The sequence below is a fragment of the Hippocampus bargibanti genome, linkage group LG02 (genome assembly GCF_051943395.1).
Source record: "Hippocampus bargibanti isolate YZ-2025 linkage group LG02, ASM5194339v1, whole genome shotgun sequence".
NCBI classification, from domain to species: Eukaryota; Metazoa; Chordata; class Actinopteri; order Syngnathiformes; family Syngnathidae; genus Hippocampus; species Hippocampus bargibanti.
In genome coordinates, this window is record NC_142735.1 from 11990001 (window position 1) to 12016160 (window position 26160).

Here is a 26160-nt window from a genome sequence, read left to right on the forward strand (position 1 = left end):
ATTGCCAGAGGTCTGAGCGACACTTTATCAGCAACCTCTGCAAGAAAAAACAAAACCCGAACAAATTTGTGAATGGCACTCTAAATTTTTACTGGTTATCTGGTGAATTTCTATGACTTTAAATAAAAGTTGATAAAAAGTATAATAATAATAATAATAATAATAATAATAATAATAATAATAATAATAATAATAATAATAATAATAATAATAATAATAATAATAGTGATGATAATACATTAAAATACAATAAAAATTCAAGTTAACCTTTTTTTTCTCTTTAATGACCAAGAACACTAAAAGCTTCTTTGTAAAGCAACATTACACACCAGCTGAGAACATCAGAATAAATTAGTGCAACCTAAAAACTAAACGCAAGCAACCACATCATACATCTTATTACAACATTTCTATATCATTACACAACTATGATCCTATTAAATTAAGCAATTTGCCGCCAGCTTTCCTTTTGGCTCAGAGTGGGGTGAGAGGACTCCACTGTAGTTTCTACATTACCATAAGACTATCATCATTAATTCAGACCTTTCTTTGTTTGAAGAATAACTTTTTTCCCACATCTGTAGTCCCCGAGTAGTGTTTCGATTGTTTTCTTTTTCTTTTTTTTTTTATGACGCCAATACTGGGGCCTTGTCGTTCTTGAGGAGAAAACAAACGCAAAACAAAAAGCAGGGGAGTATGCTGACTAAGTGATTTGGATGATTCATATAGTGTGAGGGCGTACCGCTATCCCTATTTCGGTAGCGACTATGTTATAATTTCAATTGTGAGACACCCAACAAGAAAACAGTACGGAGGTCTGTAATTTGGCAACATACTTTGAATACTGTAATGGAGTAGGATGAAAAAAATAGTTGTGTGATTTACTGGACGGACCTCAAAGCCAGTATACGACGTATTCCATTTCCAATTCATTTCTCTTCCTGTTGTCTCCTTTGTCTGTTGTCACATCACTTTCAATGATTATGAAATGTCTCAAAACCTTGCACATTTGGGTTGTGGTAAATTGTATATAAGCAATCAAAAAGTCGCTTTCCCATAATATCTCCCCTTTAATAGCAGTCAACGTAACTTTATGGGAAAGGTTCACTAAATTGACCGAATGTAAAAAATATTTAGTGGCTGATCAATGCAAATAATGAATGGAAATAGTGCACTGGTCTTTATTAGGGAGCACTGTATTGATTTTCAGGCTGCTAAATCACAGAACCTTGACTGTGCTGTGATCGATTCCTCCCTCGTCTGGAAAGTGTCTCTGCCAAAATGGCAACTGATAGTGCTGAAGGGAAGAACAGCAGGCATGTCAGCAAACTAATTTGGGTTTTTTTTCACGTTGATTTTTTTTCCTCCACTATATCATTCTACGGTCGGTTGGAGTCGCTTAAGATTGTCCATGAGGAAAGGTCAAGCTTAAGAGATTGCATTTGTCACAGCTGGAATCCCCACACCAAAGAGCATCTCGTTGACGTGCAACCAATTGAATAAAGGAGCTGACATTTTGATGTGTGTTTAGCCTCAACTGGCAAAAATTTTGGGGTAATGTTATATCCCAAACATGATCACCGCTAACGCTTTCCCAGGCAGCTAGTGATTGCATAGATCCCAGTCAGATTGCAGGTGAATAGTCCATTCAAACCACTGAAAACAAATTGTGGCAGAAGTGAGATTTAATTAAAACTGTAACCGCAGCACGGAATCTTAAATAAAGTACATGTGTACTGGTCTTCCTCAGAATAATTGTTTTTTTTTTTTTTACTATGAGCGCATCCACACATGATGGAGGAAAAAAGAAACACTCCTAACACACCCCTACGTATAATTATTTAAAAACGACATGCAACATTCAGGACTAAGCTGGACTTTGATCATAAGGGAGAAAATGTTCACATTTGGCCAGTAGCCCACTTCATATCACTCAACCATTCAGACAAGTCATCCATCATATGGGGAAAGGGGCTTGTGGTTTTCCTGCCCTTTGAAAAAAGCTTAATAACTCTGTAATAACAGAGTTGTTAAGCATTTGGAACTATACAAGTTGTCCAGGTTGCAAGGGAGACTACAATTTTCCCCCTTGTATGTTTAGTTATAATTGCTTGTTGAAATTAGTACATTTTAATCATGTAGCTGGAGGCTTTCCATTGCTCTGAGCGATAAAAACATTGATTTGTAGCAAGCACAAAAGGCAGAACGCCTCGTGTGTCATAATAATCAAACCCTTTATCCTAAGTGACATTAAGTGCATCCCACAGAATTGAATGTACTCAATTCACTTATTTCTCCTGTCAATCGACAAATGTAACCTTGAGGTACAATCTATGTCAATATGAAAGTTGTATTGGGTCGAAGCGGTTTATGTATGCAATGGATCATTTTTTGAGCTGAAATCCATCTGTAGTCTATATATTAGGGACATTTTTTTAAATTGTTAATAAATCAGGAATTTGCATGTTGTCCTAGTGTACTCTGGTTTCCTCCCATCCTATAAAAACATGCATGACATGCTGATTGGACACTCCAAATTGTTCCTAGGTCTGAATGTGAACACAAATTATGTTTGTTTCTCTGTGCCCTGTGATTGGCTGCCAACCAGTTCGGGGTGTCCCTCGCCTAATGCCTACAGCTGGGACAAGCTCCAGCACACTATGTCACCCAAGTGTGGAAAATGTGGTCTGAAAAATTAATGATTGAACGAATGGTTGAATGAATGAATGTTTAAGAATAACTGATACCATACGGACACCTTAGACTGTGACACACATGCAACTCATACCATTTTTTTGCTCTTACTTTGGATATTAGATAGAGGTACTATGCATTGTATAACACGTTGCAGATTTATCAGACGGATTCTCATTGTACTGTACTGGTATCCCTTTAGCATCATCGCCAACACCCATGAAATTGGCGTTTTATGAGACTGACTCTCAAGAGGTGATTAAAAAAAAGAAAAAGAAAATCATGGAGTGTGCCATTGCCATTTAATTTTTTTGTGTGTGTTTTAAAGTCAAAGCAACATGAGCAGCTTGTTCTGGTATATTATGATTATGATAATAAAGATGATGATGATGATGATGATGATGATGATGATGATGATGATGATGATGATGATGATGATTTATTAGTTCTTATAAAAATAATATTTTATTTGGCTTTTCCCTTTAGAGGTCGCCACAGCGAATCAATGTCCATCTATCCTGGTTTTGTGCATCATCTTCTCTCACACCAGCTACCTTCATGAATAACTGAAAATATATCATTGTAAAATACTACAGTAGGTATTCTGTGTTTTTTTTTACGCTATACATATATGTATGTCCTCCAAGAGATTGCATACAATTCCATGGATTCAGAAGTGCTAGAATAGGCATACACTTTTCTTCCAGACTCAGAATCATCTTTATCGCCAAGTATGTAGAACACACAAGGAATTTGTCTCCGGTAGAACACGCTGCACTAGTATCATCACCAGAGCACTCTAATAACTGTGAAATTGTCTGTGGGGCTCGCCGGACATGAGTCAGTGCTTCATTTGGCCCTTGTGAGCATGGCCAGGCTATACAAATCCACCTTGTGATGTGCCTGCGCTATTTCCATAATGCTGACTTAAAACAATCCCCTTTTTGATAGCATGCAATCCCTCCTTAGCACCTGGCCATTCACCATTTCATGACAACAGCTTGTCCAGTTGGCTTGGAGAAACCACGGGCTGCTCCACATTTCCAAGAGATTGGATTGGATCGGATTTGCCTTTATGAGTCTCGCAGTGGAGAAATTTACATTTCACAGCCGCAAAGTGATGAAAGGAATGAAAGTAGAAAAACAAAATACATGAGCTGCCGGAAAGGCAGCCACTTTTGCGGCGCCGTCTTGAAGTCAAAAGAACAAAAAAAAAAAACTATCCAACCATCCATCTATCCATCCATCTTCTCCCGCTTATCCGGGGTCGCGTCGTGGGGGCAGCTGCAGTCAGGAGGGAAGCCCATACTTCCCTCTCCCCAGCCACTTCTTCTAGCTTGTCCTGGCGGATCCCGAGGCATTCCCAGGCCGCTGGGAGACATAGTCTCTCCAGCGTGTCCTGGGTCGTCCCCGGGGTCTCCTGCCAGTGGGGCATGCTCGGAACACCTTACCAGGGAGGCGTCCAGGGGGCATCCTAATCAGATGCCCGAGCCACCTCATCTGGCTCCTCTCGATGTGGAGGAGGTGTGGCTCAACTCTGAGCCCCTCCCGGATGATCGAGCTCCTCACCTTATCTCTAAGGGAGAGCCCGGACACCCTACGGAGAAAGCTCATTTCGGCCGCTTCCATCCGGGATCTCGTTCTTTCGGACACAACCCATAGCTCGTGGCCATAGATGAGGGTTGGGATGTAGATCGACCGGTAAATTCAGAGCTTTGCTTTTTGGATCAGCTCCTTCTTCACCACAACAGATCGGTACAAAGTCCGCATCACTGCAGACGCCGCACCGATTCGCCTGTCGACCTCTCGCTCCCTCACACCCTCATTCGTGAACAAGACTCCCAGATAATTTCATCCCCAAACCGGAGAGGGCACTCCACCCTTTTCCAACTGAGGACCATTGTCACAGATTTGAAGGTGCTGATTCTCATCCCAACCACTTCACATTCGGCTGCGAAACACTCGAGAGACGGTTGGAGAGCTCCACTTGAAGGCCTCAACAGTACCATATCATCTGCAAAAAGCAGAGATGCTATACTGAGGACACCACAACCTTCAACGCTTCGGCTGCGCCTATAATTTCTGTCCATAAAGGTTATGAACAGAATCGGTGACAAAGGGCAGCCTTGGCGGAGCCCAACGCTCACTGGAAACGATTCCGACTTACTGCCGGCAATGCGAACATGACACTGACATAGGTCGTATAGGGGCCGAACGGCCCATATCAGGCGCTCCTGTACCCCATACTCTCGAAGCACCCTCCACAGAACTCCACGAGGGACAGGGTCAAACGCTTTCTCCAAGTCCACAAAGCACATGTAGACTGGTTGGGCGAATTCCCATGCACCCTCGAGGACCCTGCTAAGGGTGTAGAGCTGGTCCACTGTTGCGCGGCCGGGACGAAAACCACACTGTTCCTCGTCAATCTGAGGCTCGACGGACCCGCCCCTCTAGAACCCCTGAATAGACCTATCCAGGGAGGCTGAGGATTATTATTATTATTATTATTATTATTATTATTATTATTATTATTATTATTATTATTATTATTATTATTATTATTATTGTTGTTGTTGTTGGATTGGATTTGCTTTTATTAGTCTCATAGTGTTATTATTATTATTTACTGTACAGGGCCTGATTTTATTGTTTTCTTAATCACTTCATACAGTGCATGTGTGTATAAGATAAAAATGTTTGACAGAGAACCGCGGCCAATGAAAAATAGTGAAAACTGCTAAACACTGATGTTTATCTGAATGGAGTAATATATAGCAATATAGCAACTTGAACAGAGAAACTGGTAAGGCAGATCAATGAACACTTTTCGATCTCATTTTAATAATATTCATAATGAAAGGCCAACGTGTGCAATCCACTGATGTGCAGTGTAGCAACATAAGCACAGACAAGTGTGAAGGCAAATTAATAAGAATTTTGCATATTGCCCTGTTGTCTGATATTTTTCCTAATTACAACTGATACAATTCTGTATCATGTAAACAGATTAAAATCAAAAAGGTGCTCTCGGGCATGTGACTTCGAGCCCATTGACACAATGCAAATGTGTCCTTCAGCAAAGCATTAGCCACACCGAATCTTCAGGACAAGATACTTGAGGAGTGTTTCTCAGTGTCTTTTATTAAAAGCAATCAGACACGACCCCCAAGGCTAACATTATAATGGTGTTTAATCAGCCATTCAGCTCTCTCTGCTATTGCTCTATTGATCGCTGATGTGAGTTATGACATTGAATCTCCTCTGTGCATTTTTGAAGACATTCTGGCATTGCAGTAATTATTGTATTTTCACTATGAATATCTATCTATCTATCTATCTATCTATCTATCTATCTATCTATCTATCTATCTATCTATCTATCTATCTATCTATCTATCTATCTATCTATCTATCTATCTATCTATCTATCTATCTATCTATCTATCTATCTATCTATCTATCTGTCTGTCTGTCAGTCAGTCAGTCAGTCAGTCAATCAGTCCGTCCGTCCGTCCACTGTCCGTCCGTCCGATCTACTGTATCTGTCTATCTACTGTATATGTCTGTTTGAATGACAGACGGAAAACTCTCCATTGCGTTACAAAGAGTACAATTGGTTTGGTCATAGAGCCCCGGGTGCACTGGTTAAAGCCACTGCTCGTAACCCAGACAGCAATTACGCTCCTCTAGTCTACTTCTAAAAAGAAAGTGGACTTGCTTGTGGCCGTCTTTTGCATATCATGTCATTGCCCCATATGCTATCTGTTTCCCTATTTTTAAGTTCACATGCTCCTCACTTTATTGTTTTTTTTCCACTGTTGTTGGATTCATTTTGTTTTTTTGCCATTGTAATGTGCATGCAGTTTGTCTTGGGTGTGTGAAATGTGCTTTATTAATCAAATTGAGGCGATTGTTTTATTGACAGTATAAATGGTGGTATACCTCATGAAGTGACAAACATGACTGAGCAATGGCAGTAAAGTACCAGTAATGTTGTTTTTGTTTGAGCTTCACAGTTGAGTTAATATTAATCTTACGCTGTTTCTTTCACTTTGTCATGATATCTGTCGCTCTGATTTAGGAATGCCAACATTTCTTTTCTTGTTTGGATTCACTTACAGTGTCACCTTCTTTAACCTTTTTTTCCACGTCCCTCTTAGTGTTTTATTCAAAGTTTGCACTACCGCCTGTGAGGAAAAGTTTGTCCCGACTCATGTCTGACATTTACGCGACCTTTGGAACCAAATTCCCCCCATCTCTCCTTACCCTCTCTGTTGTCTTTTCTTTTTTTATTCTCATTTTGCATTTGAAACACACACGGCAAAATGTCTAATTAGCTTCTTGTCTAGTCTATTTGAAGAGGCACAGATAAAGAAAAGGAACTCATTGGGGGCTCTTTAATTCTTTTCATGCAGCGTGTCTCACACTTGAGGCTTAGTTCCAATCATACTAAGTTCATGTAGCAGTACATATCTGTTGTCCTTGGCAACCATCTGAAACTAATTGCATATTGCCTAATAATCACTGTAGTGATGCTGTGGTAATTATCTTGAGGTGTTGCACTGTTGTGTGTTGTGTGGAGTTATTGCACTGCAGCCTTTTTTTAACCATATCTTCTGAAAGATTTTTCAATTGAATTCAAAGTACATGACCCACAACGGTTGCATTCCATTGTTAGCCTACTGTTGCTCGTTTATGGGGACGGTAGTTTTTACTCTGTCGATACTTTGTAGAGGATACGTCTGTGTAAGCTCTCAGTCGTACAGGAGTGGTCCATCGATGAGAAGGTTTCTTCAGCCGTCATCTGTACAAAAGTGAAGGTTTCGGACGTTTCGCCTCCTATCCAAGAGGCTTCGTCAGCGAACTAAAGTCTGACTGGTCGTATCGGCCCCATTTATATATCCCTAATGTCCAGACCTGGTGGCGCCGGACACAGCTATGATAGGTCCCTACTCTCAGGTTGGGGGGCGCGGGACCCCTCCCTGTGGCCCCACTGATTGTTCCTACATTCCTGACTAACGACTGGCCTATTACCCCCACTCCCCCCGGTATCACCTCATCAGCATAACGACCCTCATCAGCATTGCGAAAGTTGCCTAACCTGTTTTGCCTGAGCAGGCTATTGTATGAACGATCCAAATTGAACCTCACCCCACCAGACCGGTTTAATGAAGGATTTTGTTGTTTTATAAGAATCGCCTCTTTTACCCCCCTTTCAAACCATCTATGTTCTTTCGCTAAGATTTTAACCTCATTGTCGTCAAATGAGTGGTTGCTAGCTTTTAGGTGCAAATGTACTGCCGATTGAGGCCCACTAGTATTATCCCTGCGATGTTGATAAAGTCTTTTTTTGAGAATTTGTTGAGTCTCCCCAATGTACTGCTCTTTACAATTTTCATTCTTACAATGTATGGAATAAACTACATTACTTTGTTTTTCATTTGGTAGCCTATCTTTTGGATGCACTAATTTTTGCCTTAACGTGTTTATCTGTTTGAAATAAGTAGGAATTTTATGTTGCCAAAGGACTCTTTGTAATTTTTCAGAAACTCCTGCAATGTACGGTACTGCTACTCCTCTCCTTTTAGAATCTTGAGAATTATTGGTTTCGTTCGCTATTCTTTCTTTCTGACATTTGTTGAATGACCACTTGTAGAGGATAGTGGCAGACATGCTGCATGTATGAAAGCACCTAAGCCCCCTCTCAAAATCCACAGTATTCTTTCAGGATGACACAAATCAAGCGAACTTCGTGGTAATCCAACACTGTGGTGGCACTTTTTCTGAAAGAAATGAATCAATCGAACTCAAGATGTTTCATTTGAAAGACACAAAGTGACTTCAGCCTTGTGGAAAACCGTGGTCGTTTGTTTCAACAGCGAGGAACCTTGCTAGATGGAATTGATCGGACTTCAATGTCACCACCATTTATCCCTTCCCACTCCAATTTGATGTGTGGCTGTCAGATGGTTAATGGTAGGTCCGCAAACTTTTGAATGGCCAACATTTGGCCACCCCAAAAATCTATTTTCGATTCATAAACAATCAACACAAGTGCAAACATCAACTTTAAATTGATGTACTTGACAAATCATTCTGACTTCAGCATGTCATCCGCTGACTCTCTTGATGAAACTGTTAAATAGTGTTGAAAATAACGAATATTATTAAGATCCCTTTTTCTTTGAACATTTATGATTATTATAAAAGTTTATCAGAGGTTGTCATCAGTATGCCGCCATCCATATTTCTAACTGACATACCTTACATCAGTCTGACCGATTGTCGGCCTCTGCGATTTACCTCTATAAAACTGCAAGGTTTTCTGATTAAGATGAGAATATGATATTGAGACAATTAAATGTAAAAAGTACAATCTGTTGTGTCAATTTATCGAGGAGACCATTGTTTCAAAATTCCACTGAATCTCAGTATGACATATTGTATGTATTCAGTCGTTGGATCGATGTCATGATGCTAAAAGAAATTTGAAATAATTTTGCGTTTCATGGATTTTGGATGGGAGAAAGGTGCGCATTTCTCCCCATCCAAAACAGTTGAGTTGGGCGACCACTAATTAACTCTGAGAAGGTGATTGCAACCACCTGGGAATGGCCAATTGCCGCTGGGACCTGATTGGCCAGAAGCTCAGGTGGTGCACCTTTAAAGCCAGCCTGAGCCAGTCGCTTCGAGGAGGAAGAAGAGGGACAAAGGACAACCTGGAGAGCAGTGTTACCTGGGGTCTGCCGAAAACTGATATCAACTTCAAATAAAGAAAACTCACAATACCCTTCCTGCATCTGGCTGAGTGAACTTTTATCAACTTTCCACCTGCTTGCTGTCTCGCCGCACAACAATCGAATATGTTTTAAATAAAATATAAGGAAATAAAAAATAATGCGACAAAACAAATGAAAGATACATTTATTGATCATGGTAGCTCCAGCTCTGTACATACTTGATTGTCCTCGATTTGTATTCTACAGCACCAGACACTTTCAGGACCTGAAGGACTCTCGATAGATTTGCACAACTAAAATTGTACTGCAATTACTGACACTGTTGCAACAAATACATCCACCAACTGCACACTGTCTTCCACCAGTAACCACTTTAGTAAGCAACCACTTTATTAGTGGCGGTACCATTGCACAATGGCACTCTCATGTTAAGGTGTCTCAATGCATATTGTCATGTGTTTTTTTAACCATAGTTTGTTATTATGAATAAAACAAAATAAAAAAGAAATCCCTTCCCCAATATTTAACGTGAAGATTTGATGAACTGAATATGTCATGCCGCAGCTAAGCCCTCTCATGGCAATTTTACAGGTTTTTACGCTGATCCTGTTGACCGTGTCTTTCCCTACCTGAGCCTACATTCCAATCCTTGGGGAGCCTCATTAAGCCTTTTCTTCAATTAAACGGCCTTGCAAATTGCCGCGTGGCAACACACTCAAATCACTCCTGGAGGTGGATCAGCAGCTGCCCTTGTAAAGAACCAAGTAGAAGATTATCTCGATGATGTGGAATTTGTTAATTAATTGTGACTTCATTGAAGAAGAATGGTGAGCACTCATCACCAACCAAATATTTCATTACAACCCAAATCTTTTCCTTTTGAGTGAGAGCATTATCGGTCTTCTTATTAGGAAAGAGACCAGACAGTCTTGGTATTCAATCATTATCACAACATTGCTATTGACATATTGACCCACAAGCAGTTCTGTGCGGCTTATTTTTCCCCCGCTAAATTTCCATCTTATCACATTTTCTGAGACTTACTGTAACCCAGTTTTTGACAGCCATCAAGGTGTTTGTGCCCAAGTCCCCAAGACATAATCAATAAGGGCATTGACAGGGTTGCAGATGATAATCTCTGACACATCAAACAAACACTGTGCTGTCAACCTTACTCAATAATGTGTAAATATGTCACCATCTTGGGTTTTTCGACTCTTTTCTAACCCGCCTGTTTGTCAAAGGTCAGCTTTAAAACTGGAAGCAGTATATATTTCATATATACAGTAAAGTCTCGTTATATCGATACTCAAGGGAGTCCGAAAAAATATCGATATAACCGGGACTATCGATATATCCGATCCTGCGCCGAACTGCATTAAACAAAAGCCGCCAAAAGAGGGCAGCCAAGCGCCATATAAGAAACGGAGCTGGCCATTAGCTCCCTTTTTTGTTCCCCCAATGTTGCCTCAAAATGGCACATATAATTCTTTAATGATTGTAAACATGTATGCTTTAATCTTCAGAACTACAGTGTATTTGAAACATATTCATAACTGGATGTGTAACAAGAAAGCATATTATCCGAATCTGAAGCCATTGTTTGGATTCACAAGCAATGCAAGACGTCTTGGCGTGAAGTCATTTTTATTTGCATTTGAATAAAAAGTGACATCGGCTGTCCTTTAATACACAGTATGGAATGTTAATAATTTTCAAAATCATCGCGCTTCAGCAGACAAAACAAGAAACATTGTTGCAAAAAACGATTGCATTCATATACAGTACAGTGGGCATGTACATAACACAACAGGGAAACTGCAACGCTTACATCTTACTGTATTATGTATACAATTTAAAAAAGTCATCAATCTTCTTCTGCTTCCCATTTTTACCTTTTAACACAAACACTTCAATCTCGTCTGCTACACACGAGCTAGCGTCTGAAAATGAAAATGGCTCTGCTACACGAGTGCTGGGCACGTAACCAAGTCACCTGACCAAGTCGACCAATGGCGCGACTGATGGCGTGACACATAACCAAGACACGTGACCAATTTGACCAATGGCGCGACCGATGGCGTGTCACGTGACAAAGTTACACGGCCAAGTCGACCAATAGCGCGACCGATGGCGGCTCATGTGACCAAGTCGACCAATGGCGCGACCGATGGCGGCTCACGTAACAAGACACGTGACCAAGTTGACCAATGGCGCGACGGATATATCGATGTAAACAAAAAAAATGGCCGGCGGGGGATGAAAAGGAGCACCGTAATAACCGGATTATCGTAACAACCGGGTATCGTACTAAACGGTACTAATTATACATAAAAAGACTAGAAATGTGCAAGGGAAACGAAAATAATATCGTAATAAGCGGTAATATCGATATAACCGATATCGATATAACGAGACTTTACTGTATATATATACAATATATATATATGTATATATATATATATTGTGATGTCACGAGAGGCTGTGTCCTGGAGGGCAAATACATCCCCCTTAGATGGCAGAGAGAGTCTTGGCCCCATCTGGTGGAAGGCAGCAATTAAAACCACACACCTGCAGCTCATCAGGGTGGGATTGGCAGGCAAGGCTCTTAAGGCAGAGAGCCTCTGCGTGTGCAGCTTGGGGAAAGACAAGCTCGATTGCTGTGCTCTGTGAAGAAGTTGATTGCTGCGTAGAACTCATTGCCAGTTGGGACCACACGACAGGACACTGGATTTGGACCTTGCTAAGGTGGCTAGGCTACATGAGGAGGACGTCAAGAAGGGTGAGGCCTAGAGACTCTTGGAAAAGAACTCCGTCTTCAGTTTTACCTCAGAAGAGACTTTATTTTGATTTAAGTATTGGAAGAGACACTATTCAAACCTTTGTTGCTTGTGAATCCCCCCTGAAACCTTTGATTAAAACCTTTGTTTGTATCCAAACCTGTCGTCCATTGCACTTCTTGTCCTGTCCCGCTGAAAGCCAGCCTCTCATGATATCACAATATATATATATATATATATATATATATATATATATGTGTGTGTGTGTGTGTGTGTGTGTGTGTGTGTGTGTGTGTGTGTATTACTGCTTTGAAGCCAGTCAACATATGCTGTCTGTCATAACGAGAAAAAAAACTGCAAATCCAAAATTCTTGGTGAAATACAAATCTATTTTGAAAATGGATTAGTGTTATGAAAATGTTTGCACCAACCCAGTTTTCCTTATTTTTATCAGTTTTCATTGACGAAACTTTATAAGTTGAACTTTGAATTGATAAATGGTGAAAACAAATCAATTTCACCAACACAATAACAGAATGGTTAAGCGTGTGGCATTCAATTTGACCCATGACCTCTGTTAGAACTAGTTAAAAACACATCCTAAAAACATCCCATGTTATTTCATTTCTACTTATTCTGATCAATTAGTAAGTCCATATATGTATGTAGTTTAGTTATTTCTCTATGTTAGTATACATGTACTTAGCTCAGTAAAAACCATAAGCTATCATGTTTCATTCATGATTGTATTTAGCAGATGATATGTCCTTTCCAAAGTGACATCACTCCTGTTGTCTATATCTGCTTGGGACGCGCTCTGCCAACCACTCTTGCTCTTGCTCCTGCCTTTTTGCTGTCCCCTCTTCCCTGAAGAACACTCTCAAGCTGCTTGATAAATAAATATTATTTTTTTGTATATCACCTTGCTTCCTGCTGATTGAATATTTAGACGACACAAATGAAGAACTGAACCAGAAGAAAAGAACAATATTTAACCCAACAACCTCCGTTGTACTTAAGAAACAAATCAGAAAAGAATACAAAAAAACAAAACATTACTAAGAATTCAAATTGCCAAAAGAACGTCATTGGATTGTTAAACCATGCAATGGGTCAATTTGATCCACAACTATTTTTAGGGTACTTTCGAAACAACCTTAACCCCGGGATAAGTTGGAGTTTTCATAAGCTTCCCAAAGCAAACATTGAAAAAGGGTTTGTCATACTGCTGGTCAGTTTATTTCTGAACATTTTTGGGTCTTGCAAGGAAAATAAATGTCACACGTGGGTGAGCAGAGACGTTTCAGGAGCTTTCCCAGGTTAAACTAAAAAAAAAACATCTCCACTTGCTTGTCTTTCCGTATTGGAACGGTGGCACAACGAGCCGACGCGGTTTTGCCGTTTAGGCGTAAAAATGAACAAGTCGGCCATGCGAGGACTGTGCATTTTTCTCCCGCTCTCGCTCGGACTGACATTTCTTCCAGGATTGTTTTATTCCGGATGGCGGAACATTTGCAGCGGCTCAGTTGGTTCAAGTGGGCGAGCTCACTCGCCACGTCGCCTCTCATTTGTTTCTTTGCTTTTCAGCCAGCGGGCAGGAACCTGCGAGGAGCGTCCCACGCAGCCCAGGTCTCGGATCGACGTCTTTAGTGGTCAACCAGAATTTTGACGTCGGATACCATCCCAGGTATGATGAGATGCTGTTACCCTTTTGTGGTTTTGAGTTGTGTGACTCATTTACAAGAGGCAAGAGTTCAATTTATTGATATTTTGACTGAAGTATGCACATCCAAAACTCATGTGTTAAATTAGTAAAAGGGGTGTGGTCGGGATTCACTGCAGATTACAGTTTTAAGCCACTGTGTGTTTCAAATAAAGCTTTCACACCTGTTTCGGGCTTCGGCCATGATTTGGGTTTTAGAGAAGACTTTCAAGCTTGGGTTAGTGTTTCAATGTAGGTTTTATGATTTAAAAATGTTTCAAAGTAAAGTTTCCAAATAAATATTATAGTTTTAAATGGAGGTTACCTGTGATGTTTTTTAAATTGGGTTTAAGGAAGGAAAATTGATTCAAATTAGGATTTCGGTTTCATTCATCCAGAAAATTTCCGATCTCCTTTACCCTCATCATGGGGTACTGGAGCCGATCCCAGCCGTATTTGGGCAGTAGGCGAGGGACACACTGAATTGGTGTCCAGCCAATCACAAGGCATGCAGAAACCACACGCCCTCACACCTAGGGCCAATTTAGAGCGCTCAATCAGCCTGCCATGTATTTTTTTTGAACGTGGGAGCAAATCGGAGGACCTGGATAAAATATTGATCCTGACTTGGTCTTGCAATGATTGCTGTTCGAATCAATCCTTCCACCACTAGTCAACGTTATGGTCCTGGTTTAGAATGAGGTTTTCAGCCTTGTGTTAGAGCTCGAAAAACTAGTTAGGGGTTTGAATAAGTGTATCAAGCCAGGTTTAAGGTTTCAAATGTCGTGACTGATGCACAACTTTAACACAGAGACTCGAGACTCGAGACTCTTGCTGTTCGAATCAATCCTTCCACCACTAGTCAACGTTATGGTCCTGGTTTAGAATGAGGTTTTCAGCCTTGTGTTAGAGCTCGAAAAACTAGTTAGGGGTTTGAATAAGTGTATCAAGCCAGGTTTAAGGTTTCAAATGTCGTGACTGATGCACAACTTTAACACAGAGACTCGAGACTCGAGACTCTTGCATATCAATTAAAGAATCTTTGAAAGGGTTAAATTTACACTGCTTCATTGTCGCACCAGTAAAACCAGTACACATCCTCATGAGTTGTAACAGCGCATATAAAATCACTTTAATCTTTGCTAATAGCTTTTTTATTCACCATAAATCCCTCATGAGATTTTCTTTTCTTTACCCCCCAGTCACCCCCCCCCCCCCTTAATGTCGCCTTTGGCATAAACAGTGCGACTGGAAATAGGACTCAGTGACTCACAGATTAGTTTGATGCTCAGAAAGCTAACTTGGAATTCTCGAACTGGGACATAAAAGAAGGGAATAACAGCAGCGATATCCACAATCTGCGCTGGACAGACAAGAACGTGAGATGGATGCACAATTTAATGTCATAAAACTAAAATGATTTTGGATTGCTCCCAGGGTAAAAATTGGCTCCCATTCGTTCTGGATTTTATCCTTTTATAACGTTCATTTTTGTCAGTTTGTGTGAGTGTTACAATATCAATTGGATGATAATTAGCATTTCAGTTTCAAAAGTGAGTTCAGGTTTCAAATTTGAGTTTTAAGATGGGAAAAGTCTTCTAAGTTCAACTTTCAAGCTGGTAAAAGGGTTTTACACGAAACTGAAAGTTTCAAGATACTGCAAACTTAATGTTTCAAGTAAATGTAATACAATTAGGGTTTGGAAATGATGCAAATGTTACTCATTAAACCATTAAACACATACAGTAAAGTCTCGTTATATCGATATCCAAGGGAGTCCGAAAAAATATCGATATAACCGGGACTATCGATATATCCGATCCTGCGCCGAACTGCATTAAACAAAAGCCACCAAAAGAGGGCAGCCAAGCGCCATATAAGAAACGGAGCTGGCCATTAGCTCCCTTTTTTTTGGGTGAGAGATGTTCCCCCAATGTTGCCTCAAAATGGCACATATAATTCTTTAATGATTGTAAAAATGTATGCTTTAATCTTCAGAACTACAGTGTATTTGAAACATATTCATAACTGGATGTGTAACAAGAAAGCATATTATCCGAATCTGAAGCCATTGTTTGGATTCACAAGCAATGCAAGACGTCTTGGTGTGAAGTCATTTTTATTTGCATTTGAATAAAAAGTGACATCGGCTGTCCTTTAATACACAGTATGGAATGTTAATAATTTTCAAAATCATCGCGCTTCAGCAGACAAAACAAGAAACATTGTTGCAAAAAACGATTGCATTCATATACAGTACAGTGGGCATGTACATAACACAACAGGGAAACTGCAACGCTTACATCTTACTGTATTATGTATACAATTTAAAAAAGTCATCAATCTTCTTCTGCTTCCCATTTTTACCTTTTAACACAAACACTTCAATCTCGTCTGCTACACACGAGCTAGCGTCTGAAAATGAAAATGGCTCTGCTACACGGGTGCTGGGCACGTAACCAAGTCACCTGACCAAGTCGACCAATGGCGCGACTGATGGCGTGACACGTAACCAAGACACGTGACCAAGTTGACCAATGGCGCGACCGATGGCGTGTCACGTGACAAAGTCACACGGCCAAGTCGACCAATAGCGCGACCGATGGCGGCTCATGTGACCAAGTCGACCAATGGCGCGACCGATGGTGGCTCACGTAACAAGACACGTGACCAAGTTGACCAATGGCGCGACGGATATATCGATATAAACAACAAAAATGGCCGGCGGGGGATGAAAAGGAGCACCGTAATAACCGGATTATCGTAATAACCGGGTATCGTACTAAACGGTACTAATTATACATAAAAAGACTAGAAATGTGCAAGGGAAATGAAAATAGTATCGTAATAAGCGGTACTATCGATATAACCGATATCGATATAACGAGACTTTACTGTATTTTCGGGTCCTGGAAGAAAGTTATAGGATTTCACATTTGAGCTTAAAGCCAATGTTAGAGTTTGAAGAAAGGTTAGGGCTTTAAAATAAGATTCACTGATGAAATTATATGACTCCGAAAGGAGCACACATCACGGTGCACTTAAATTTCATCCAAAGGCCTCCATCACCCTACTCCACCGCTCTCATCGTCACGCTATGGTATGCTCGCCTACCTCGCAAAGCCCTTCTGCCAAGGCCACACTTGATTCAGACACACAAACCGTGTCCAGGTCCCTTTATCATCAACATTTTTTCATTTCACCGAGGCCTTAATTTTGATGATCATGATGATCACACTTTACAAAATAAAAATATTTTTTTATGAAATATTTGCAATTCTTCACTCTCCAGCATTTTGCGCCGTGACATTTATTTTGCTACTTAACTGCAAGGGTTTTGTCCTGGGGTATATATAATTTTTCTTAATAACAGCCAGTCTTTTGCAACTCTTCCGTTGGAGAAAAAAAGAGCAAATAAATCAATAAATATCTAACTAATTTTGCCTATGCATAAAGAGTCGGAATTCGTATCACACTTTTATCCATATGCATGTTTACGTGAGAAGTATGTTGACCTATTGTATGTGGGGATGTTTGACCACCACTATTCTTTTTGATCTTGTGCCTTTCCGGCTTTATTTATAATGCAAGAGAAAAAAGGGCTCTTATCTGGAGCACAGGGAGGAGATTAAGAGCAAGGTGAAGATAGATTTGTGTCATTTTTCACAAGAAGCATCCAGGAACATGGCCTCCCACTGTTAAACGCCTTCTTTGGGCCAGTGATGCGACGAGGAGGGTTGCATTTCTGTGGAGACAAACATAAGCATGTCTCCTAGCTTGCGGTGAAAGTTATATTGATAGCTGTGACTCAAAACGGACACGTCCTAATGGAGCGCCTATGAAAAGTGAGTGCATCTACTTTATGATGCATCGATTTCAGATGATCTGTTGCCATAAAATACAAGATGGAAAAAATGCAGGTTTGAGTTCTCAGATTAATGGCACGTGTGTTTTATTATGTTTAAATACACAATTTAGATGTGTTTAAAATGTTGTTTCAGTTAACAGTTTCAATAAGAGACAAAAATAAATATGTTTTTTTTTCTGGAACTGTTTATTATTATTTGTGGCACCAGTCCACAAAGTCCTTTGTCAGTCCCCTATACTCCCTATCGTCTCCCTCTGTAATGAGGCCGACAATAGCTGAGTCGTCAGAGAACTTCTGAAGGTGGCAGGTTGGGGTGTTGTAATTGAAGTCCGAGGTGTAGAGGGTGAAGAGGAATGGAGCCAGGACTGTTCCCTGCGGCGCTCCGGTGCTGCAGAGAAGCCTGCCCGACTCACAGTTCTTTACTCTCACGTACTGTGGCCTGTTTGTGAGGTAATCTGTAATCCAGGATGTGAGGTGATGGTCGACTCCGGCATGCTGCAGATTGTCCCCCAGTAGACTTGGCTGGATGGTGTTGAAGGCACTGGAGAAATCGAAGAATGTGATCCTCACCGTGCTCCCAGCATTCTCCAGGTGCAGCAACGCCATATGGAGGAGGTAGATGATGGCATCCTCCACACCGATGCTGGGCTGGTAGGCAAACTGTAGCGGGTCCAGCGATGAGCTTGCCAGCGGTCGCAGGTGGGCGAGGACGAGTCTCTCCAGCGTCTTCATCAGGTGAGACGTCAGCGCCACCGGTCTGTAGCTGTTGAGCTCTTTGGGGTTGGCAATCTTGGGCACTGGGACCAGGCATGACGTTTTCCACAGCTGTGGAACTCTGCCCAGCTTCAGGCTCAGGTTGAACAAGTGCTGGACAATGACACACAGCTGGTCGGAGCAGGTCTTGAGGAGTCAGGAATTGATATCATCCGGACCTGCTGCCTTCCTCACCTGCATCCTCCTCAGTTGGTTCCTCACCTGCGCAGTTGTGACAGACAGGCAGGAACCAGGAGGCAGAGTGGCGGCTGAGGGTGTGGCAACGGTTGGGAGGGCAGATGTTGGTTGTGGAAAGCTGGTCGTGAGAGGGGGCAGGGAGGGTAAGGCCACAGTGAGAGTTGGTGCAGGTGCAGCTACAGGTGAAGTTGACGGTGGGCCGGGGGCGGCTGGCGTCTTGTCAAACCGATTGAAAAAGCGGTTCAGTTCATCTGCCCAGTCCTTGTCTTTTTCGTTCAATGTCACTGGGCTTTTGTGGCCTGAGATGTTTTTCAGGCCCTTCCAGACACCAGCGACATTGCTGGCTTGCAGCTGCTCCTCCATTTTCATCCTGTAGGCCTCCTTCCCCTCTCTGATCTTCCTCCTCAGTTGGATCTGCACGGCCTTCAGTTCCTCTCTGTTATCATAAATGCGTTATTCTCACAAGGGTCGATCTGACATTTTTTTAGAATTTTGACACAAATCATACACCTTATTTCTCACTTTTGTACAGATGACGGCTGAAGAAACCTTCCCATACACCTTATTGTAACAGTGAAGTTGATAAGGAACTATTCATTTGATATTTCAACCAAAATATAATTGTTCTCTTTTTTAGGAAAAATACAACAGATTATTCAATTATTTTGGACGGGAGGATTACAATTGAACTCATTGGCCTTGCACGTTAATGAATGGAAATACAGTGAGACCTCAACTTACAAACTTAATTGGTTCCCAGACAGAGTGTGTAAGGTGAAAAGTGTGTATCTCCAATAGGAAACCATTAAAATAGGAATAATCCGTTCCCAGGTTTCCATAAAATATAGTTTTTAACTAAATAAGCCTTAAAACTACACACGACATACCTTATTCTATGTATAATAAATGTGCTATTGTATTGTAATGAAAGAAATACACTGCATCGTATCATAAAGTCCAATGAGAGGCATATTACACGAGGGCTGCAATTAAAGAAATAAACTGTGCTGTAAAATAAAGTTTTATTTACCTTTTTTTTTTGTCGTTGATAGCGTATGGAAGGACAGTCACCTTTCTTTGCAGACTCCTCATCATTTTTGCTGATTAAAAACCTCTTAATTGACAACTGTTGCTTTCTGACTTGTAAGGTCTTACGAAGCTGAGGCATCACATTATCGTTCATCATGTTGATGATTGTCATAGCCAGTCTTTTCTGGATGGAACTGTTCGGTAAAAGCCTGCACATCATTCCACTTTGCCAACATTACCTTCTCCTCCTCACCCTCAGATGTTCTGGAACCATCCGTTACTGGCTTTAAAATCCTCAATAAGCGCCGAACTTCCAGGTTGGCGCATGGCGATATCGGCGTGAATTAGCCGTGCTTTTCGCATAAAATAGCTTTACTCACGCTGTCGCCGGATAGCTGCTTTTTGTGAATCCAAATTAACAGAAGTTTTTCAACTTCTTCGATTGCCCGAGACCGTCGCTTTGAGAGCACGGAAACACCTTTTGCAACAGACGCACCTTTGATGTCTTCTCTGTTCCGGAGAATGGGAGCAATGGTTGACTTATCATAGCCGTGCTCGGCCACTAAATCACACAAACGCACACCTCGTTCGTGTTTTTCAATTATCTCCTTCTTCTCAACGACAGTGATTTTATTTTGTGTCTTCTTGGGCTGAACACGAGCCTGTGGTGTTTTTTTTTTTCGGTCCCATCATAGTAACATTATCAGTAAAAAGCTCCAAGTAGGCGATCGACGTGTGCATTCAATGAGACGGGGTGTGGAAAGTAGCGCCGGCTGCGCTGTTCGGTCGTGTGCTTCCGCCGAAGGTCACTCCTCCAGCCGTGGTGGGTATGTATTATGAAAATAGGGCTTATTATAAGGTTTCATGTTCATAAATTTGACGTTCTTAAGGTGAAAAGTTTGTAAGATAAGGTGTTTGTAAGTTGAGGTCTCACTGTAACTATTTCATGTTTAAAAAATATTTGTTTGCCCTTGGAAAATACTTTAATTGGTTTTTACTCCCATTCAATCCAAACAATGGAGTGGCAGATGCTTTTTTTTATGTGCTATAAAAACAACAGCACCAATTCATGAGGAGTGGACTTGAAACACTAAGATGTCAGTGATCAAAACTCTGCTACCAATTCACTGCTCCGTGACATCTAAAAACATGATTTCCCAGGAAATTAAGAATTGGATCAGTAGCCCAACGCAAAGAGACCAAAAAAAATGTGACATATTTTAGTGTGTGTGTGGGGTGGGGGTGGGGGGTGCTTGAAGTATAGCTCGACTAATGATGTCTGTAATTAAAAAGGATTGTCATTGAACGCACCACGGCCTGCTATTCCATCTGTTCATTATCAATTGAGTGGCTCTTGGAGATTTTTTATATGAATAGATTTTTGATGACATCTTGTGCTAATAGAGTTCGTCTAGCCCTTGTGCCAAAGTAGCTTATCAGTCGAGTCTCAAAAAGTGATTTCAATAAGAGTTACTAAGTGTTGGATTTGCTAAGATTGGATTGGATTTGCCTTTATTAGTCTTGCAGTGGAAAATTTTACATTTATATTAATATATTTAAAAAGATGGTTTGAAATCTGGAATCTTTTTTTAAATAGTACTACTCTCATGAAACCACAAATGTAACCCTTTTTCTTGTTCAAAAATTGGAACCATTAAATGACTAATTTGAAACCTTACTTTAAAACCAATAACCTACATTGAAACCTAATACTGTACTGAAACCCGATTTTGGAGCCCTAAAGGTTTTTCAAAACTCTAAATCACACATAAACCCATCATTTGAAATCCCAGCCCTGTCAAGAAACATCCTTTTGAGAATCCTAATAGAAAAGCAAAGCAGCAACTGGTAACCTTAACCCAACTTGTAACTTGAATTTTAAAGCCTTTTTGAAGCCAAAGCCCTGTATTCAAATCTTATTTTAACACTCTACTTCAGAATCTGAATCCTGGCTTGAAATCTTAACTTGAAACCCTAATCATGTTTTTTTGAAACCACAACTATAACCCTCATTTTAATCCTGTCTTGAGATCTTACCTTGAAAACATAGCTCTGGCTTGAAACGTTCACCTAAAACAGACCTAAACCTTCGTTTGAAATTCTAATGCGAAACATTTTCCCTCGACAGACCTGATATATGTATAGTATATTACACCATCTCAGTCATAAGCTATATTTCTTTCCTCAATGTTCCCCAATGTTTCCATGGAAACAGCGCTCTAACAGCACATTGCAAAATGCTCCTTAACGCTATGATATACACGACAGGGGGTGTTAAATTGTCTTTCTTCCGTAAAGATGGATGCAATTGAGTGTGAGCAGCCTCCTCCACCATTTAATGGTGAGTAATCAACAGATGGGGCAGGGCCCTCACCTTTTCTACTTTGCTCTCATTACTCTGGCAAATGAAATGGCACACTGGAACCTCCCACTTGATTGGATAGAACAGGCAGACTGTTACATACTTTCACAGACCTTTATAGCCTCGTTGGCTAGTGGGCTGCTGAAACACTGTAATTATGGATGTTTCTGAGCATTGTGAGTTTCTTCTGCTCCCTATTTTGAAACCCTTCTTTTCAAAACCTTATCCTGGTTTTCTAATTCTAACTAAAAATGCTCAATTTCAGGATTTTAGCAAGAGTTAAGGTTCCTATGTAGGCCTTCAAGTAAAAAATAAGAGATGAGGCGTCAAATCAAGGATTCCTATTCCGATTCCGAACAAACGTAATGATGTTAGGAAAATGTCAAAAGAAAAATTACTTGTGGGAATCCTGTGTTGGGCCACATGGAGGCAAATGGCAGTTCAGCAGCAGAATCCAATAAAACAAACGTTTGATTCAACCATGCGAGAAATGGCCTCAAAATGAGCCCTAAAAGAGGTCAAGTGCGCTATAAACACGTGCGCTTGCGAGGCGGGTGGTTTTCGTTAAGTGGAAACATCCATCAAGAGCCAGATGTTGTCTTGCCGTGTTACGCTGTCGGCTAACAGTTTCTTCCACTCGTCGCTAAACGGACCGCTTCGTGCCCATTCAGGCGTTGGTCTTTAGTGGGCTATTCCATGCGACCCTGTCCAGATGTTGCAGCTGTCTTGTCCCAATGTGAGAATAAAGTCATGTATGCAAACAGAATACAAAACATCCCCAATATGAGTGTGCACACTTACAAGAATAACGTTTTAACAAATTAATTAATATTTAAATATATATATATATATATATATATATAGTAAAGTCTCGTTATATCGATATCGGTTATATCGATAGTACCGCTTATTACGATACTATTTTCATTTCCCTTGCACATTTCTAGTCTTTTTATGTATAATTAGTACCGTTTAGTACGATACCCGGTTATGACGATAATCCGGTTATTACGGTGCTCCTTTTCATCCCCCGCCGGCCATTTTTGTTGTTTATATCGATATAGCCGTCGCGCCATTGGTCAACTTGGTCACGTGTCTTGTTACGTGAGCCGCCATCGGTCGCGCCATTGGTCAACTTGGTCACGTGTCTTGTCACATGAGCCGCCATCGGTCGCGCTATTGGTCGACTTGGCCGTGTGACTTTGTCACGTGACACGCCATCGGTCGCGCCATTGGTCAACTTGGTCACGTGTCTTGGTTACGTGTCACGCCATCAGTCGCGCCATTGGTCGACTTGGTCAGGTGACTTGGTTACGTGCCCAGCACCCGTGTAGCAGAGTCATTTTCATTTTCAGACGCTAGCTCGTGTGTAGCAGACGAGATTGAAGTGTTTGTGTTAAAAGGTAAAAATGGGAAGCAGAAGAAGATTGATGACTTTTTTAAATTGTATACATCATACAGTAAGATGTAAGCGTTGCAGTTTCCCTGTTGTGTTATGTACATGCCCACTGTACTGTATATGAATGCAATCGTTTTTTGCAACAATGTTTCTTGTTTTGTCTGCTGAAGCGCGATGATTTTGAAAATTATTAACATTCCATACTGTGTATTAAAGGACAGCCGATGTCACTTTTTATTCAAATGCAAATAAAAATGACTTCACGCCAAGACGTCTTGCATTGCTTGTGAATCCAAACAATGGCTTCAGATTCGGATAATATGCTTTCTTGTTACACATCCAGTTATGAATATGTTTCAAATACACTGTAGTTCTGAAGATTAAAGCATACATGTTTACAATCATTAAATAATTATATGTGCCATTTTGAGGCAACAATGGGGGAACATCTCCCAAAAAAAAGGGAGCTAATGGCCAGCTCCGTTTCTTATATGGCGCTTGGCTGCCCTCTTTTGGCGGCTTTTGTTTAATGCAGTTCGGCGCAGGATCGGATATATCGATTGTCCCGGTTATATCGATATTTTTTCGGACTCCCTTGAATATCGATATAACGAGACTTTACTGTATATAACAAATCCTCGTCTCACCCTTCATGGGTGGTCGAGGCACTCGTTGAGTTTGGGGGTCACTGCCCCGAGTGCACCGACCACCACAGGCACAACTGTATATATATATATACAGTAAAGTCTCGTTATATCGATATCGGATATATCGATAGTCCCGGTTATATCGATACTATTTCTATGCACGCTTGGAGAAAATTACATGCAAACAGGGTCGGATATATCGATAGTCCCGGTTATATATATATATATATCACATTAAACACAAACACATGCACTCTCTCTCACACACACACACACGCACACGTACACACACATGCTCCATTAAAATAGCTGTACATTTGTGAAACATAAGTAACTTTGCACTCATTCCTTCTCCCTCGATCTTCTCTGCCTTCTAACATTGGCAAAGACAGAATCACCCATATGTTGGTACAGTATTTATGATTGCTTTGATTGATTGCATGGCAGGGAGGTGAAGTTTGATTGAAAACCGATGGTGCCACATTTTTTTGAGAGATGTCTTAAAGATACCAAGTTATAGGGGAGGTTATTGGCTGCTTCGCACCCTGTCTGGTGACAGTCCCGTTTAGAGGAAAGGCATAGATTATTTGTGACGTATGGCACAGTGGGACATATGCACATGCCCTAAGGGGCCTTGAACGGGGAAACAACAACATGGAAAATGTCATGGGAAGACTTGATATCACATATAAAACATTCATTCATTCATTCATTTTACAATCCGCTTTATTTTCAGAAGGGTTGCGGGGGATGCCTACTGCCCAAGCTGTTTTTGTGTAGTAGGCGGGGTACACCCTGAACCGGTCGCCAGGCAATCGCATGGCACAACAACCATCCAACCAATTTTTAGTGTTCAAATATTGCAAAATTCAAAAATATAAATACTACCTGAATATGTTTCATTCTTCTTCTTCTTCTTCTTCTTCTTCTTCTTCTTATTATTATTACTATTATTCTCATCTCATTTTCCGTACCGCTTATTCCTCATTAGGGTTGCGGGGGGTGCTGGAGCCTATCTCAGCTGTCTTTGGGCACGAGGCGGGGGACACCCTGAATTGGTTGCCAGCCAATCGCAGGGCACACAAAGACATACAACAGTCACTCTCACACTCACACTTAGGGACAATTTGGAGTGGTCAATCTGCCTGCCATGCATGTTTTTGGTGTGTGGGAGGAAACCGGAGGACCCGGAGAAAACCCACACGAGTCCGGGGAGAACATGCAAACTCCACACAGGGAGGCCGGACCGGGACGCGAACCGGCGACCTCTGCACTGTGAAGCCGGTGTGCTAACCACTCGACTACCGCCCCTATTACTATTATTATTATTGTTCTTGCTATTGAACAAAACATTATATGAGAAAGTAACATGTAATTTAATGACAATTCTAAATTCAAATCAACCACTTTTATTGTCATTGTATGAATTGCATGCAATGAAATTGAGATTTCATCGCATTGCATAAGGGTCGCGGTGGGTGCTGGAGCCTATACCAGCTGTTTCCAGGCAGTAGGCGGGGACACCCTGAACCATTTGCCAGCCAATCGCAGGGCACACAGAGACAAACAACCCTTCACTCTCACACTCACACCTAGTGACAATTTTGATGTTTCAATCAGCCTGTCATGCATGTATTGGAACGCGGGAGGAAACCGGAGGACCCAAAGAAAACCGAAGCGGGCCCAGGTCAAACATGGAAACTCCAAGTAGGGAGGCCAGAGCGTGATTTGAACTCACAACCTCTGCACTGTGAAGTTGGCGTGTTAACCTTTCAACTACCGGGCCGTGGTTCTTTAACATTTTACCATGAAAAAATATCTTATTAAGCAAAAGTGAAGTTAAAATAGCAACAGAAAAAAGAAACAAAAACAGTCAAAATATTCATACGATAATTTTTTTCTGAGAATATTCTAACTTAAGTAAAAATATTACATTTTTTTTTCTTCAGGGAAATATTTGTAATATGACGATTGTCAGTAAAAGACTG

The 26160-nt window shown here is 41.0% G+C and overlaps 1 protein-coding gene across 3 annotated transcripts in view; it reads left to right on the forward strand.

The window, feature by feature from the left end:
- LOC148901549 (leucine-rich repeat and immunoglobulin-like domain-containing nogo receptor-interacting protein 2) overlaps positions 1–26160 on the forward strand; it is a 266334-nt gene that overhangs the window by 53915 nt on the left and 186259 nt on the right. For all 3 annotated transcript variants that reach the window (XR_016113739.1, XR_016113749.1, XM_088989208.1), the window contains exon 3: positions 13802–13901. The gene's annotated coding sequence lies outside the window, so the exon portion shown is untranslated. The remainder of the gene's footprint in view (positions 1–13801; positions 13902–26160) is intronic.